Source organism: Triticum aestivum, chromosome 7D, assembly GCF_018294505.1.
Source record: "Triticum aestivum cultivar Chinese Spring chromosome 7D, IWGSC CS RefSeq v2.1, whole genome shotgun sequence".
In the NCBI taxonomy this organism is placed as follows: Eukaryota; Viridiplantae; Streptophyta; class Magnoliopsida; order Poales; family Poaceae; genus Triticum; species Triticum aestivum.
The window spans coordinates 49675200-49689891 of NC_057814.1; positions in this window are offsets into that span (position 1 = coordinate 49675200).

The following is a 14692-nucleotide window of genomic DNA, read 5'->3' on the forward strand; positions in this document are numbered from 1 at the left end:
TAAATTAAATCAGGAAATTCCAGAAACTAGTAAAACTTCTAAAATTCATAGAAATTCAACCGTAGCTCAGATTGAAATAATTTATATATGAAAAATTATCAGAAAAATGCAATCTATCCATCTGTACTAGTTTCATGCATGACAAACCAACTTATACCTACTGTATAAGTGAAAACATATAAATGGATTATATAAGGACTTAAATTAGAGTCGCATTTGAACCTTTGGTTCAAATGGATCTCTTCCAAGTTGAATGCTAAATGCATTGGCTCAAAATACATCACATATACATGCCATATTCATGCATCATATTGCTGCATATGATTGTGTTTTTGACTGTCGACACCGTTCCCTCTCGATAGGTCCTGCTCCGGAGAGTGTTCCAGAGTACCTGTCTGAGGAGCAGTGCCACCCTGTTGATCTACTAGGCAAGCAAACCCCCTTTGTTCATTCCGATACAATCCTACTCTCTCGCTCCTGCTCTCTTTTACTGCATTAGGACAACAACGATTCAACTGCTACTTTATGCTGCGGTAGTTGAACCCATTCCTCTGCATGACCTGTCATTGCCACAGTAAATAGTTGAAACCCACTAGCATGTGTAGGAGTTGATTGAGCCATGTTGTGTTCCTACCATGCCATGCCTACTATTGCTTAGAGTTGTGTCAGGTCTGATTCATTGGGAATGAATTGGAGTGTTACGATATGTTCTGGTGCCGAGAGTTAAGCGTGTGAACACGATTTGGTAAAGGTAGCGGTGAGAGGCCATGTAGGAGTACATGGTGGGTTGTCTCATTGGAACCGTCCTTAAGCACTGAGTTCTGTGTATGTTGTCCAATGACTAGCTACTACCACACATTGGGTTCCGGTAACTCGACCCCTCTCGACTTATTAACCAACTTGATCTCTGTCCAGGAGTTGCAACTAGTTTCTGGTGTTTGTAGGTAGTGCTATTTTTCTACCGAGTGGCACCCGGCAGGGTGGGCTTGGGACAGACTAGGCACACGTGGCCCGGTGTACCCAGTGGCACCCGGATGGTGGGCTCGGGAACCCTGTACACATCGTTTGGGGCCGTGAGCGACACCCCGGCCGGATCTCCTTGCGGATGGAACCCGAATAGGTGATAAACCTGGACTAGAGTCTTGTGTGGTTAGTCAGGTCGTGGCCGACACCCTCGCCAGGCTTCCGCTTGAAGGTTGCCGAGGTACATGACGTGTACATGGCGGTAAGTGGCGAGAGCGTGTGTGACGCAGTACACCCCTGCAGGGTTATCATGATCTATTCGAATAGCCGTGTCCTCGGTTATGGACTTCTTGGATGCTTACGTGGTACATAGACAACCTGAAGTGGATACTCTAAAATGCTCAAGATAAGTGTGAGTGCTATGGATGGCTTCTTGTAGTGAGACGGGAATGAATCCATAGTGGTGTATTGAGGTGGTGATTAGTGGACTCGTGTGCGCCTTCTTACCTCAAAGAAGTCTCTCGTAGTCGTAGAACAGGATAGCCACTGAGTCAAAGCTGGCTTGCTGCAACTAAACCCCACACTACCTTCTTGATACAAATGCATGTAAGATAGGATCTGAAGTAAGTCTTGCTGAGTACCTTTGTACTCATGTTGCTTTGTTAATGTTTTTGCAGCGGAGACTTCAGTCTTACTAGTTGCTCCGCTTGGACTTCGACGAGTAGCTTGTACCTCAACTACGATCTTGTACCCTTGGGAGGGTCTTGTAGATAGTCAGGCTTCTCAGCCTTTTTCTTTTGTAGTTGTCTGTACTCACAAATGTAATGCTTCCGTTGCTTGTATGCTCTGAATGATGGGTCATGTGACCCCTGTTGTACTTAATGCTATGTGGCTCTTCTGGGCCTTTTATCTATATGAGTTTGCGTTATGTTGTGATGCCATGTTGTACAGCACATACTTGCATGTTATGCGTACGTGTAACGTGTATTGCTATGTGTGGGATCCGACAATCTAGTTGTTTATCCTTGGCAGCCTCTCTTATGGGGAAATGTAGTCTAGTGCCTCCTTGAGCCATAGTAGTCCGCTACAGCCCGGTTCACCGGAGTCCTGCTAGCCCAGCACTACTGCTCTGGACACTTGACTGGCCGGCATGTGTTTCATTTCATTCCTGTGTCTGTCCCTTCGGGGAAATGTCACGCGGTGACATCCGGAGTCCTGCCTAGCCTGCTACAGCCCGGGTTCCCGGAGTCCTGTTAGCCCAGTGCTACAGCCCGGATTCACACGCTGCTGACCGACACGCTCGATGTTGATTCATGTATGCATGTACCCATACGTTAGTGCCGCTTTGGGTTCACGACTAGCCATGTCGGCCCGGGTTCTCTGTCATATGGATGCTAGCGACATTGTCATATACGTGGGCCAAAAGGCGCAAACGGTCCCGGGCCATGGTAAGGCGACACCCGTGGGAATACCGTGCGTGAGTGTCGGGACCCCGATTCCAAGTCACACCGATCTAGCCTGTAACACCTCATATCACTTTGCGGCCTCACGCACGGTATTCCCACGGGTGTCGCCTTACCATGGCCCGGGACCGTTTGCGCCTTTTGGCTCACGTATATGACAATGTCGCTAGCATCCATATGACAGAGAACCCGGGCCGACATGGCTAGTCGTGAACCCAAAGCGGCACTAACGTATGGGGACAGGCATACATGAATCAACATCGAACGTGTCGGTCAGCAGCGTGCGAATCCGGGCTGTAGCACTGGGCTAACAGGACTCCGGGAACCCGGGCTGTAGCAGGCTAGGCAGGACTCCGGATGTCACCGCGTGACATTTCCCCGAAGGGACAGACACAGGAACGAAGTGAATCACATGCCGGCCAGTCAAGTGTTCCGGAGCAGTAGTGCTGGGCTAGCAGCACTCCGGTGAACCGGGCTGTAGCGGACTACTATGGCTCATGGAAGCACAAGACTACATTTCCCCATAAGAGAGGCTACCAAGGATAAACAACTAGGTTGTCGGATCCCACACATACCAAGCATTTCAATCATACACACAATATGCTCGATATGTGCAAATACAACATGGCATCACAACAAGACTCTACGACTCAGAGTATTTATTCATTAGGCTCCGAAGAGCCAGATATTACAAACATGGGTCTCATGACCCAACATTCAGAGCATACAAGTCAAACACATGCGGAAGCTTAACATGTCTGAGTACAGACATCTACAAATGGAAAAGGCTGAGAAGCCTGACTATTTACTAGATCCTGCCGAGGGCACAAGATCGTAGCTGAGGTATCAAGCTAAACGTCGAAGTCCACACGGAACTACTAGCGAGACTGACGTCTCTCTGCAAAACATAAAATAAGCAAACGTGAGTACAAATGTACCCAGCAAGACTTACATCAGAACTATCTACATATGCATCGGTATCAACAAAAGGGGTGGTGGAGTTTAACTGCAGCAAGCCAGCTTTGACTCGGTGGCTATCCTAAACTACGACTGCAAGTAACTCTTTTGAGGTGGCGCACACGAGTCCACATATTCACCATATCAATACACCACTATGGATCCGCTCCCGTCTCCCTACGAGAACGCCATCCATAGCACTCACGCTTATCTTGCGCATTTTAGAGTATCCACTTTCACTTGTCTATGAACTGTACAGGCAACCCAGAAGTCCATTTCCGCGGACAGGGCTATTCGAATAGATGATGTTAACCCTGCAGGGGTGTACTTCGACACACACACTCTCACCACTTACCGCCGTTTACACGACATGTACTCGGCAACCTTCAAGCGGAGGCCCAGCGAGGGTGTCGGCCATAGCCTACCTAAACACTCAAGTCTCTAGTCCAGGTTTATCGCCTATTCAGGTTCCATCCGCAGGGAGTCCGGCCGAGGTTTCCACATACGGCCCCGAACGATGTGTGCGGGGTTCCGAGACACCAAACGGGCGCCCGGCATACCCGGCCACGTGCCTACCGCATCACAGCCCACCCCTCCGGTCAGCGCTGCCCACGGCCTCCAGCATACTACAAACACCAGAAACTACTTGCAACTCCTGGACAGAGGACAAGGGTGATTAAGAAGCCGAGAGGGTCCATTGGTAGTAACTGTATCATGGATCACAAACACAGAACTCAGTTCCTGAGGACGGCTGCAATGAGACAACCCACCATGTACTCCTACATGGCCTCTCACCGCTACCTTTACCAAATCGTGTTCACACTCTTAGCTTACACACAGTAGGACATGTTCATCACCATTCCAATTCATCCCCGACGAATCAGACCTGACACAACTCTAAGCAATAGCAGGCATGACAAACAAGCATGAATGAGTAGGCACACCAGGGCTCAAACAACTCCTACTCATGCTAGTGGGTTTCATCTATTTACTGTGGCAATGACAGGTCATGCAGAGGATAAGGGGTTCAACTACCGCAACAAGTAACGGTTGAATCGTTGTTGTCCTAATGTAGTAAAAGAGAGCAGGAGCGAGAGAGTGGGATTGTATCGGAATGAACAAGGGGGTTATGCTTGCCTGACACTTCCGAAGATAGTATAGCTCTTCATCGGTGTCATCGATCTCATCGTCGGAATCACGGCTATTGAGAGGGGACAATCACCGGCAAACAAGGAAGAACACAATCAATGCAATGCACAATATGATGCATGATCATGACATGGCAATATGACGTGATTTGGCCTAATGCAATTAGCAACAGAAAGGTTTGGGTTGATTTGAACTCAAGGTTCAAATTCAAATTCAAACTATGAATTCAAATAGTGCATTATCATGTTTTCACCTATACAGCAGGTATAACTTAGTTTGACATGCATGGAAATGATACAGATGGATAGATTGCATTTTTCTGATCATTTTTCATATATTAATTATTTCATTCTGAGCTACGGTTGATTTTATATGATTTTGAGAAGTTTATACTATTTTCTAGAATTTCCTGATTAAAAATAAATCCAGAAAATGTAATACTGCATCAGCCTGACGTCATCACTGCGTCAGCGAGTCAACGGGCTGGCCAGGGTCAAACCTGACCCGTGGGACCTGCCTGTCAGTCTCTCAGTGCCTAATTAAGTTTAGGTTTTAAACTAAACTAACTTTTAACAGGGGCTGGCCCCACACGTCAGTGGGTCAGGGGGGAAGTCAAACCCCGGTCAAGCAGGGTCAAACCCGCCGGACTTGGTCCACGGCTCGTCGCCTGTGAAACCCGGGACGGCGGAGGGGCTCGGGATTTGCCCACGGTCGACCAAATCGACCGCGGTTTGGTCCTACGCGTAGCTGGGGCTCGCGCGCATCTAGTAGGCCAAGCGGGAGGAGCTGGGGTGGTCTAAGTCGACGGCGGCGAGCACGAATGCGGCGGCCGGAGTTCGGGCGTCGGTGGTTTTGCTGCTGTAGCGTGCTAGTGGGTGAATGGATGCACTAGCGAGACGCTACGAGGTGCGGTGAGTGTGTTAGGCACCGCGCGGGACCAAATGGTCACCGGAGTGATGCTGGCGTCGAGCTCGCGCGGCGGCGTGCTACGGTGAGCAAGGGGGCGGCGTCTACAATGAGCAAACGGAGCAGAGAGGAGGGGGGTTCGACGCAGGGGCTCACAGTGAGTGCAGAGGTGGCCTCGGCGTGCTCGGGGAAGCACTGGAGCGAGCGGGGCGGCGAGAGGGATCTCCGGCGTTGGGAGGTTGAAGACGACGACGTGGAGGCACTCGGGGGCGTCCGGCGTTGCACAGCTCGACGAGGAGGAAGAGGGATACTAGGCGGAGCTCTTGGGCATCTCAGGGCGTCGCCGGGATGGCGGTGTCCGCGGTGGTGGCGAGCGGCGGCGACGGAGGCGTTCGGGCGGGAAGAACAGAGGAGGGGGAGAGCGTTCGGGGGAGAGGTCGAGGCGTCGAGGGGGTGTCGTGGCGCCGTCTAGGTGCAACGGGGAGGAGCCAGGCAGGCTGGGAGGGAGGAGGTGGCCGCGGCGTGTAGCTGCGCGCGTCGGGCACGCGCCCTCGCCTACTGGCGCGAGGAAGGCGACAGGAGAGCGCCTGGTGGGCTGGGCCGCCAGCTGGGCCGGCCAGGTGGCTGTGGTGGGTGCCACGTAGGTATCTCCTCTCTCTGCTTTCTGTTTTTCTAATTTGTTTCTGTTTTCTAATTATTTGCCTCTGTTTTGGGCTTAGGAAAAATACCAAGGCATTTCCTAAAATCCTGAAAATATTCATGGACACTTGCTGAATTATTTCAGTGGCCCAAAAATAGTTCCAACATTATTTGAACATTTAAATTATTTATAGCATTTAAATGCCCAAAATTCAAATACAATAAGATTTAATTCAAAAATCCAGGATGGCCTAGAAATAGGTGCATCATTTTTGGCAGAGGTTTTCACCTTTAACAAAAATCATGAACTTTTCTAAAGGGCATTTGGGTTCATTGAAAATATTGTTTACTTGAACCTAGTTGAATGCATTTGGTGCTAGGGTTTCAACATCCCCATTTCAAGTTTCTTTGAAAATTAAACATGATGACATGAGGAACAAGCAAAAGTCAAACAAGGGCTGATCTGGGGCTGTGACAGTGAGGCCGCAAAGTGATATGAGGTGTTACATGCTAGATCGGTGTGACTTAGAATCGGGGTCCCGACATTCTGCTTCTTTGAGAATGGATCCTTTGGCTTGGGCTGAGGAGTGTCAGTCAATTGCATTATCACCTCAGGAATCGCAATCTCAGGTTCTTCAGGCTGAGGAATTTCAGCTTCTACTCCAGTGACAGCCTGGGTCTTCAATTCTTCATGTACATTTTCTTCAGCACTAGTGGCTGGAATTTCTTCATGGATAGATGGGGTTGCACGAGGTTCTTCAGATCCCATTTGTACTTCAGTAGCAACAGGGGACTGAGGAATTTGCTGTAAAGGTGTGAAGAGTGGAGAGTTGGGGTGCTGACTTTCCCAAAAGTCATCATTCATCACTGGTGTGGTACAGCCAATGTCCACGTCTTCATCTTCTATTTCTTCAATGCCGGCCTCTTCAGCAGTAAACTGAGGCATAGGCGAGGAAACAACTGGAGTTGAAGGGATTTCATCCACTTCAATTTCTTCGTCCATCTGCTCTGACGAAGCAGCAGAAGGATTTTCTTCATCAGATCCGCTAGGGATCAAATATTCTTCATCAAAAGGAACAAGGTCCTTTGATGGCATGGTTGAGATCGGAACAGCATCAATGGGGTTTGCAACTGAGCTGGTCAATTTCTTCATCTTCTTCGGAGCTGAAGAATCTGATGAAGCTGATGCTTTCCTTTTCTTCACTGCTGCACGCTCTGCAGCCTTGGTCTTCTTCACATCTGATGCAGATGGAAGAATTGGAGTTGGGGTAGGCGCAGGAGGAGCAGAGGAATGTGGTTGGTTTTCTTCAGGCACAACTGATGCAGTTGCCCTGACCTCTTCATTTTCTTCAGGCGCACCACTAGTGGATGCCCTGGCAATTTCATCAGCGGCAGGAATGCAGTCATCAGCCCTAGACCTCACATTTTCTTCAGCATCCTGAATGTCATCAGCGGTGCTGGCATGTTCTTCAGTTGGCTGAGCAGATGCTTCAGTCTGAGGAATTTCTTGTTGCGATGGGGCTGCAACATTGGAGGTGAACTTCTCAGTCAGTTTAACAAACCTGACCTTGGCTCCTTGCCAATCAGCAAAGTAAGCATTGAAATCATCGCTGAGGACTTTGATTTCAGACTGGATCTTCACAAGATCATCAGTTGTCATAGAGACAACGTTGTTCTTCAGGAATTTCTCCTTCCCGTACTGCGCTTTCTTGATCTGCCTGGCCTTCTCAAATTTCCATTTCTCTTCTTGGATGAAGGCAGTCAGCATATGATTTTGGCCAGGAGTCAGCTTGAAGTCAGGCATAGGAGTGTTTGGGTCCTTGTGCCAGAGATCAATGTAATTGAGGACCAACTTTGGATCCAAAAGCAGAGGCACATTTGTGCCCTTGGCTCTAGCGGCCCTGACTTGCCTATCTCTGATGATTTCAGCAAGTTCTTCATCATCAGCTTCGTCTTCTTCAGACGGCACTTGGAAGGCGACCTGCTTCTTGTGAGGACTTGGGCGAGAACCTCGTCCAGCAGTGGTCTTTGTCTTCAGCAGAGAGGGTCCTGTTGAAGAATTTGGAGCAGCCGAGGAACTAGCTGAAGCTCCTGAGGCAATAAAGATCCCTGTAGTCCTTTGGCACGTGGCAAGATGCACAGGTGCTGAGAATTTGGTCGGAGCAGCTGAGGACTTATGCGGAGGAGCTGAGGATTTTGGAGGAGCAGGAGCAGCGTGAGGAATTGGCCGTGAGGGCTTTGAGGATTCTGGCCGTGAGGGCATTGAAGGTGAAGCAATTGGCTTACGCGCAGGCTTCTTTGCCATGGATTTCTTCGGTTTGACAGAGGCCTCAGCGGCAGCAGCAGCAGGAGAGTCTTCATTGAATTTCCTCACTGCTTCTCTGGCTTGTCTAGCCAGCTTGGCCTGGCGCTTGGCCCATTCATCAGGATAATCCTCACCACGCTTGAGGCTGGTGGGATCAACTTCTTGGCCAGGTGCCAACGGAGGTCTTGGGCATGGAGGATTGAGTGCGAATTTCTTCATGTACTTGGGAGTCACATACATGTACTCCCTCCACTCTCTTGCCCATCTCCTCTCTATCTTCTGAATGCGCACCTTGCGCTGATTTTTATCTTCCTCAGGGGGTGTGCAGTACCCAGCATAGATGTCCTCAGGGATTTCAAATGCAGTGTTGACCTCAGGCCTCTTTCCTCCTTTCTGTGGCTTCTTTCCATCAACCATTTTCTTCAGATGAGGAATTTGAACAATTGAATTCTCTGAAGAAGTATGCAACTTTTCTTCGAGGAACGCTACAAATGAGTTAAGTTGATGAGAACCTAGAGATTCAACAGCGGACATGAGTACCTGTGAACAGAGTATAGTTGCGAGGAATTTGGAGAGGTCATATGCGTTCTCAAAAGGTTTTTCAAAAAGAACAAGTTTTAGGAATTTGACCAGATGAGTCTTGAAGAATTTCACTAAGCGTTCTTTGTCTTAGGTTCCAGAGTTGCATAGATCGAAGATCCACACAATTGAGGAATCTTGAAGAAAAATTATTGCTTAGAGAAATGAATCAAGAACAGATGACATGTGAGGTGTTTAGTGTGTGAAGAATTTGAAGAATAAACACCTTTGAAGATTTTGTAGAAATCATTTGAATCAAAGAGGGCAGTAAAAGTAACTTTTAATTACCCTGGACAAAGAACACGACGAACTGTGAGGTAGAGATGAGAAGTTCGTCTGTGCAGATCTTCCACGCCCTAACTCGGCGGAGGAAGACGGCTACGGGCGGCGGCGGAGTGAAGATTTCCGCGGTCGGCGCGAGTACGGCGGCGACGAGGTCGAGGCAGTGAAGCTCTTCCTCACCGGCGACGATGAAGTAGCGGCGGTGCTAGGGTTTGAGAAGCTCGAGCTGGAGAGAGGTCGAGCGGAGTAAAGGAAGGGAGGAAGGGGAGATGGGGTATTTATAGCCACGGTGAAAAACTGTTCGCCCGAAGATTTTGGACGAACGTGCCCCTGACCCTTCTCATTCGCTTGACATGTGTCACCCACGTACTGAGAAGTGGAGATCGTGTTAGATCGTGGGTGAATAGATAAGTATTTCATGGGATGCGGAACGGTTTGAGCGGCAAAGCCGAAAATTTGGATAAGATAAGTTAAAAGTTCCGTTCGCAAATTCTTCAGCTGACAAGGACACAGTGAAGATTTTGAACGAGTTTCAAATAGAACGCACATGAAGAATTTGTGAATAGATTGGGTTGAGTATAGCATAGAGGGCGAAGGGTCCGATCACATTCACTTAGCAGGAAAACCAACTTGAAGAGTTAGCCATAAGTGAATGTTGCAGAGTATATATATATATATATAGCCAATGAAGAAAAACGACGGAAACAGTGAAGACAATGCAAAGTTGAAGAAAATGAACAACTGAGGAAAGACTTGAATTGAAGATTTTCAACTTTTGGTGGTGGCGTGACCCACCGTATAAGAATGATGATTTTAGACACCGCGTACAATTGTCGTAGGGTTCTGAGAATCAAATTCTTCGTTAATTTCTTCACACTTAGAGTGTTATTCTTCATTGATTGAAGAAAAACGTTTCTTCATGTGTTGCGCATCTAAGTCATCAATTTTGCATAAGTGTTAGGATGAGTGTCCTTTTCAAAGAACATTCGAAGATTCTAAGATATTTAGCTCACACTGCAACTTGCTAAATCTCTTCTCATCCAAGGGCTTTGTGAAGATATCGGCTAGCTGTTCTTCAGTCTTCACATGCTCAATAGAAATGTCACCCTTCAACACATGATCAAGAAGAAAATGATGACGAATCTGAATGTGCTTTGTCTTCGAGTGCTGAACTGGGTTGTGAGAAATCTTGATGGCACTCTCATTGTCACAGTAGAGAGGCACATTCTTCATGTTGACGCCGTAGTCCTTGAGAGTTTGCTTCATCCACAGCAATTGAGCACAGCAAGAACCAGCAGCAATGTACTCAGCTTCAGCAGTAGACAGTGATACGCAGTTTTGTTTCTTTGAGGACCAACAGACCAAAGATCGTCCGAGGAAATGACATGTACTAGATGTTGTCTTGCGGTCCACACGATCACCAGCATAGTCAGAGCCAGAATATCCAATGAGATCAAAAGCCGAGCCCTTGGGGTACCATAATCCATGTGTTGGTTTGTGAGCTAGATATTGAAGAATATGCTTCACAGCCTTATGGTGTGATTCCTTCGGTGTAGCTTGAAATCGGGCACACATGCAAACACTAAGCATAATATCTGGCCTAGATGCACATAAATACAATAAAGAACCAATCATGGAGCGGTATACCTTTTGATCGAAGTCAATACCATTTTCATCAGTGCACAGATGGCCATTTGTGGGCATCAGAATTTTGACGCCTTTGCAATCTTGCATGCCGAATTTCCTCAGTACATCCTTGAGGTATTTCTCCTCAGATATGAATATGCCATTGCGCTGTTGACGAATTTGAAGACCTAAGAAGAATTTTGATTCTCCCATCATAGACATTTGATATTCTTCACTCATCATATAGGAAAATTCATCACTATAATGTTGGTCAGTACAGCCAAAGATAATATCATCAACATATATTTGGCACACATACAATTCACCATCATAAGATTTAGTGAAAAGAGTAGGGTCGAGTGAACCGGGTTTGAAGCCTTTCTTCATGAGGAATTCCTTCAAAGTATCATACCATGCCCGAGGGGCCTGCTTGAGGCCATAGAGGGCCTTATTGAGTCTGAAGACTTTGTCAGGATGCTTTGGATCTTCAAAACCTGGGGGTTGAGCAACATATACTTCTTCCTCAAGCTTACCATTAAGGAATGCACTTTTCACATCCATTTGATATAAAGTGATATCATGATGGTTAGCATAAGCAAGTAATATGCAAATAGCTTCAAGTCTAGCAACAGGTGCAAAAGTTTCATCGAAATCAATTCCTTCAACCTGTGTGTAGCCTTGAGCTACAAGCCGTGCCTTATTCCTCACCACAAGGACATTTTCATCTTGCTTGTTGCGGTAGATCCACTTTGTGCCAATGATATTGTGCTTGCGAGGATCTGGACGTTTAACCAGTTCCCAGACGTTGTTGAGCTCGAATTGATGTAATTCTTCTTGCATGGCCTGAATCCACTCAGGCTCCAGAAATGCTTCATCTACCTTAGTGGGCTCTGTGATAGAGACAAAAGCATAGTGCCCACAAAAGTTAGATAAATGTGAAGCTTTTGAGCGTGTGAGAGGACCTGGTGTGTCATCGATGATCTTTTCAACTTGCACTTCTTTTGCAACACGAGGATGAGCTGGTTGTCGTCGAGGAATTTGATAAGCATTTTCTTCAGCACCATTTTCTTCAGCATTTTCTTCAGGTGCATTAGCTCGACGTTCTTCACGTTCTGGAATGAATTCTTCAGCAGATTCTTCGGTAGGAATGACCTCTGTAGCCTTGAACTTGATAGTTTCCTCAGGTGCTGGTTCATCTATCACAGAGGGTAGGTGCTCTCTTTGCGAGCCATTAGTTTCATCGAACCGCACATCTACAGTTTCAACAACCTTGTGAAGAACGTTGTTGAAGACTCTGTAGGTGTGCGAGTCCTTTCCGTAACCAAGCATAAAACCTTCATGTGCTTTTGGTGCAAATTTAGCATTGTGATGAGGATCTCTAATCCAACATTTAGCACTGAAGACTTTGAAATAACTCACATTGGGTTTCTTGTCAGTGAGGAGTTCATAGGCAGTCTTCTTGAAGAATTTGTGAAGATATACCCTGTTGATGATGTGGCACGCAGTATAAATTGCCTCAATCCAGAAGTGACGAGGCGTCTTGGACTCATCAAGCATAGTGCGAGCCATCTCAACAAGAGTTCTGTTCTTGCGCTCCACGACGCCATTCTGCTGAGGAGTGTAAGGAGCAGATAACTCATGAGTAATACCAAGTTCATCAAGATAGTCATCAAGACCAGAATTCTTGAACTCAGTTCCATTGTCACTTCTGATGTGCTTGATTTTCACACCGAAGTTGGTTGAAGCCCTCGAGGAAAATCGTTTGAAGACTTCCTGCACTTCATGTTTGTAAGTGACAATATGTACCCAAGTGTAACGAGAGTGATCATCAACAATAACAAAGCCATAGAGAGATGCATCATTTGTGACTGCTGAGTAATGGTTAGGACCGAAGAGATCCATATGAAGCAATTCAAATGGTCGAGTAGTGGTGATGATAGTCTTTGCTGGATGCTTAGCCTTGGTCATCTTTCCAGCTTCACAGGCTCCGCATAAGTGATCCTTGAGGAATTTGACATTCTCAATGCCAATGGCATGCTTCTTCTTTGCAAGCGTGTGCAAATTCCTCATGTCTGCATGACCAAGTCGTCGATGCCATAGCCAGCCTTCTGAAGCTTTTGCAAGTAGGCACACGGCTGGTTGCGGTCCTATAGATAAATCAACAATATACAAGTCTCCTCTCCTAAAGCCTTCGAAGACTTTGGAATTGTCAGCTTCCATAACCACAACACAACGATACTTGTCAAAGACAACAACCATATCAAGATCACAAAGCATTGAGACATACATGAGGTTGTATCCTAAGGACTCGACAAGCATGACTTTGTCCATGTGTCGATCCTTTGTGATCGCAACCTTACCTAGACCCAATACCTGACTTTTGCCTTTGTCAGCGAAGATGATATGCTTCAGATGCGATGGTGATAAGGGAGCATCCATCAATAGATTCTTGTCACCAGTCATGTGATTTGTACATCCACTATCGAGGACCCACTCAGTGGCTTTGGGTTGATCATCCTGTAGATGAATTAGTGCAGCTTACGAACTTCATATACTTCATCAGTGAAGAATATGACATCACAATTCATCAGGCCAATTTCATCAAGCAATGCAACAGTTAAAACAGTATGAGGACGTGAGAAATGAAAGTTCATTTCTTCATGATTAGCCTGCGTCCTTTCAGGCACTTTTCAGGTCTCCAGCAAATTCTTCAGACGTTTGAGCACGTCTGGAGACCTGACCCTGCATAAGAGATTAGTCCTTTTTCTTCACCACCCACATCTGAAGGGGTGGCAAAGAGTTCATCACTCTGCGAGCTCCATACGAGAAAGGTGGCATAGAAGCCAATCCATTTCGTTTCACATAAGAGGAGTTAGGGTAAGCATATGAATAAGCAGAGAAATTCTTCGAGGACTTATGAACATAATGATTAGAAGAATAATGCTCATATTCATAGCCCTTAGCTCTTCCCTGCGAAACAGAGTTGTTAGCACGATGATGTTCATATGAGGACTTTGATCCTTTTGAGGAATATGATCCACGTGAGGAATTCGATCCGTATGAGGACTTGGATCCATATGAAGAATTTGGTCCATATGAAGAATTTGATCTGGGGTTCCTATTCTTCACAGGTGGTGTCATGAGGACATTCACCTGAAGACTTTCAAGGCACCTTTTGGGAACCCAGATTTTCTTCATAGGAGAACCGTTCCTGCAGTTAGTGCCAACATATCTAGCAAATACTTCACCATTCTGATTTTTAAACAGTTTATAGTTGGAGTCAAATGACTCATCAGAAGAATGAGAAGATTCACATGTAAAGCCAGATAAATTAGATGGATCAACTGGAGGTCCCTTTGCAGCAACCCATGAGGTTTTGGGGTACTGCTCAGGCTTCCAATATGTACCATCAGCATTGAGTTTCCTCTCAAAGGCAATACCCTCTTTCCTAGGGTTCCTGTTGAGGATCTGCTTTTTAAGCACATCACAAAGAGTCTGATGCCCTTTGAGGCTTTTGTACATGCCTGTCATGTACAATTCCTTCAGCCCTGCATCGTCAGTGATACTAGCAATGTCCTCAGATGAGGAATTAGTGATAGCAGAGACAGTTGAAGAATTTGTAGCATTAGAAGCATTTGAACATTCAGGTGAAGAATTAGCAGATTCACGTTCAATGCATTTCAAACATGGAGGAACAAATTCTTCCTGAGCAGCGCTGATTTGTTGAGCAAGTAATGAATCGCGCTCCTTCTGAAGATCTTCATAACTCACTCTTAGCTTCTCAAGATCTTGCTTTCTTTGAAGAAATTCATAAGAAAGCTTC